At 45.1% G+C, this 3530-nt stretch overlaps 1 pseudogene across 1 annotated transcript; it reads left to right on the top strand.

Moving 5' to 3' along the window:
* The first annotated feature begins 452 nt into the window (after positions 1-452).
* LOC149848860 (UDP-glucuronate 4-epimerase 3 pseudogene) lies at positions 453-2886 on the top strand (annotated as a pseudogene). Its single transcript, XR_016430489.1, has one exon. The product of XR_016430489.1 is annotated as a UDP-glucuronate 4-epimerase 3 pseudogene (transcript).
* The last annotated feature ends 644 nt before the right edge of the window (positions 2887-3530 follow it).

Here is a 3530-nt window from a genome sequence, read left to right as displayed (position 1 = left end):
CCTGTACAAAAGCCTTTGTACCCCTCTCTCTTGCTCACATGGGTCCTCACGGCCAACACAAAGCCCTTCCCTCTCCCAACGGTCAAAATCCTCCATCACATCCCCTGGATAATTATTGCAGAAGAAAACACTAAAATTGTACAGCGATCCACAGACTCCCAAAAACAGCTCTCATCCACCACTCATTGCATGAAAGTAGCCGGAATCCAGGCAGCTCTCCCTCTCTCTCTCTCCCCCAACAATGGAAAAGGGTGAGGGATCAAGCAATAATGGGATCCCCACAGAAATTCATGGCCCTCCACCCAATCACCCATCTCCCTTTTTGCTCGCCCAAATAAAAAAAAGTCTTTAGTCGAATAAGTGTGCCATTTAAAAAAAAGGAAAAAAGAAGTGTAAACCCCAAAGAACCCCATCACCACCATCCTCATTTATTACCCGTTGTTTGACTCCATCCTAAATCTCTCCACCTCTTGTCCACATCCCAAACCTCTCCTTCCATGTTCCTTCCTGCTCTCACAATGATCTGCTATCTTCATCCTCCTCACTTTTTGGCAGGCCTCCGTCAGGAGAAAAAAAATAGATAAAGAAAAAAGAAAAAACAATCTCTCTCTCTCTCTCTCTCTTCAAGCCCTGCCCTCTTTCCTCTCTACAATCCCTGTAAGCTCCCACACAGGGAAAAGCCATTACCCATTTCTTCTTTCCTTTCCAGAAAATCACAAGAAACCCAATCTCATGAAATACAGAAATACAGCCCTATCTACTTATCTTGTTCTTTGGATCAGAGGGCAACAACCCTTCTCATCGGTCGCCAAAAAGAACCCCAATTTCTTCTGTTCACAAAACTCATTCAGCCTCATCCCTAAACATATATGAAGAAGCATCGTTTCCAAAGGCAACCACCAACCCCCATTTCCCTCTTTTAATCATTTCCTCAGAAACCCTGATAAGCACATTGTCTCTCCCTCTCTTTTTTTTTTGTTCTTTCTTTCTTGTCCTAACCCCAAACCAGAGAATCAGAAAACCATTTCCTGGTACACCAATAAGGTTCATTTCGGTCATCTTTTTTTTTTTTTGAAAGGCAATTTCTGTCATCTTTATTTCTCCAACCGATCAATTTCTACTCCCCAATAAAATAGAAATCCATTCCAGACACCACCTTGTGTACCTCACTGCGTTTCCTCCTTGTGCCCCATAAAAATCTTCCTCCCTCCCAAATCCAGCAGAGACCCATTTCCCCTCTCTCTCATCCCTTCTCATCAAATCCTTCATAAAGCAAAGATCCGATTGATATCAACTTCACAAAACGAAGAGGAGAGATGTCTCAACTGCTAAAACCCTCACCCCACCATTTGGATACAGAAAACGGCAACGGCATCCCTTCCACACCAGGAAAATTCAAGCTCGAGAAGTCTCCCCTGTTCTCCTTCCATCGCAACCTCCGTTTCCAGTCCTCCTATAAGCTTGCCTTCTGGTCAGCCGTCGTGGTCGGCGCGATCCTCTTCTTCTTCCTGAGACCCTCCCCATCCTCATCTTCTTCCTCCTCCTCGTCCTTCCCCATCCGCTCCTCCTATGGAGGACCATCCTGGGAGAAGCTGGTCCGCTCCTCCACCCGCGCCAAGCGTAACAATGCACTCACCGTGCTGGTCACCGGAGCCGCCGGCTTCGTCGGATCTCACGTCTCCGTTGCCCTGAAACGCCGGGGCGACGGCGTGCTCGGCCTTGACAACTTCAATGACTACTACGAATCCTCCCTGAAGCGTGCTCGGCAATTCCATCTGCAGAAATCCGTAGGCCTCTACATTGTCGAGGGCGACATCAACGATTCCGGCCTCCTGGCGAAGCTCTTCGACGTCGTCCCCTTCACCCACGTCCTCCACCTCGCCGCCCAGGCTGGCGTGAGGTACGCTTTGCAGAATCCTAGTTCCTACGTCCAGAGCAATGTTGCTGGCCTCGTGAATCTGTTTGAGGCTTGCAGAGTCGCGAATCCGCAGCCCGCCATTGTGTGGGCTTCGTCTAGTTCGGTCTATGGATTAAATACTAAGGTGCCATTTTCGGAATCTGATCGGACGGACCAGCCAGCGAGCCTCTATGCTGCCACCAAGAAGGCTGGTGAGGAGATAGCCCACACCTATAACCATATTCATGGCCTTTCGATCACTGGGTTGAGGTTCTTCACCGTTTATGGTCCTTGGGGTAGGCCAGACATGGCCTATTTCTTCTTTACAAGAGACATCTTGAGGGGGAAAATCATACCCATCTTCGAAGGTGCTGATCATGTCACTGTTGCAAGGGACTTTACCTACATTGATGACATTGTGAAGGGGTGTGTGGCCTCGTTGGACACGGCAGAGAAGAGCACGGGGAGCGGGGGGAAGAAGAGGGGACCTGCCCAATTGAGGATTTTTAATCTGGGCAACACTTCGCCTGTTCCGGTGAGCAAATTGGTCACCATTTTGGAGAGATTATTGAAGGTTAAGGCAAAGAGAAAGGTGGTGAAGTTGCCGAGGAATGGGGATGTACCATTCACGCATGCAAATATCAGCCTTGCGCAAGAGGAATTGGGGTATAAGCCAACGACTGACCTGCAGACTGGCTTGAAGAAGTTTGTGAAATGGTATTTGGATTATTATGGAAATTCCAGCAGGAAGCGAGGTGGGGGCGATAGTTTGCAGTTCTGATCCATGGTTGATGGTAGAACTGTTTGAAAATTCATGATTTTCATTTATCTGAATTTTTTCCGCTTTGATTTTTTTATTAACATCATAAAAAGGAATGTGGCCCCTAGGTTTGAATTTTGTTGGCTACTGTTTGTGGAACGTTCCTGGATCTGTACCAAAATTGAAGACTCCTCCTACTTTAGTACATAGACTTTCTTCCTTTCCATTTTCCTATTTTCGTACTTGCAATATGTCCCACGTAAAATAAGTTGGGTAACACATATTTTGATTAAATTCCTTTTGTTTTGTTAGGCAAAATTGCTATTTCTTATTCCAATTGTTTAGCAGATTGTGAATTCCAAATCGATTTATTTGCTTAAGGTATTTGATGTTACAGAAACGAACTGCATACTTGTAAGACATTATGTATCCGGCTGCTTCTGTCGAGGATAGCATATACAATCTTCTGCATCCTATAATGGAGAAGTTATGTGTTAGTGTGTTGCAATGTTCTCTTACCACAGCATAATCATTCTAGAGATAACGGAAATCTAACAGTTTAGTTATCATTCCTTTCGAACAGAACATTATGGACAGTTCTGTTTTCATTTTTACCCCTTATATCCCAATTTTAGGTGACCTAGATTATATCTCTTGTAATCTCGTATTTCATACGTGCTTTGTTATTGCATGGACTGTTAGTCTTAACTAATTGTCTCCTTTTCCCAAGTGTATCTGTCAACTCCATCACCCCTTGTAGTTGCGATAAGGCATATTGATGTTGACAATCTGTTGTCTTCATTATTATGCATGATTGGATTTTCCTGATCTGTACTATATTTGTTCCCAACAATTTCTTCCCTAATTGCTGCT

The sequence above is a fragment of the Nuphar pumila genome, chromosome 1 (genome assembly GCF_984573655.1).
Source record: "Nuphar pumila chromosome 1, dmNupPumi1.hap1.1, whole genome shotgun sequence".
Taxonomy (NCBI): Eukaryota; Viridiplantae; Streptophyta; class Magnoliopsida; order Nymphaeales; family Nymphaeaceae; genus Nuphar; species Nuphar pumila.
This window is presented reverse-complemented; position numbering and strand designations above follow the sequence as displayed.